The sequence below is a fragment of the Charadrius vociferus genome, unplaced genomic scaffold, assembly GCF_000708025.1.
Source record: "Charadrius vociferus isolate BGI_N301 unplaced genomic scaffold, ASM70802v2 scaffold1152, whole genome shotgun sequence".
Taxonomy (NCBI): domain Eukaryota; kingdom Metazoa; phylum Chordata; class Aves; order Charadriiformes; family Charadriidae; genus Charadrius; species Charadrius vociferus.
The window spans coordinates 262193-262505 of NW_009647122.1; positions in this window are offsets into that span (position 1 = coordinate 262193).

A 313-nucleotide genomic window follows, 5' to 3' on the forward strand; every position below is an offset into this window, starting at 1 on the left:
CGTACCTGCCGCTGCGGAAGCGGGAGCGCCGCGGCTGCTTCCCGGTGCCCATGGTGCACTCCACCTTCCTGCTGGACCTGCGCAAAGAGGCCTCGCGGGCGCTGACCTTCTACCCCCCCCACCCCGACTACACGTGGCCCTTCGACGACATCATCGTCTTCGCCTTCTCCTGCCGCCAGGCCGGTGAGCGCCGCGGCTCCGGGAGCACCTAGCGGGAGCGTCGGGCTCCTTCGTGGGAAATTTGGGCTCCTTTCGTGGGAACTTCGGGCTCCTTTCGTGGGAACTTTGGGCTCCTTCAGGGGAACTTTGGGCT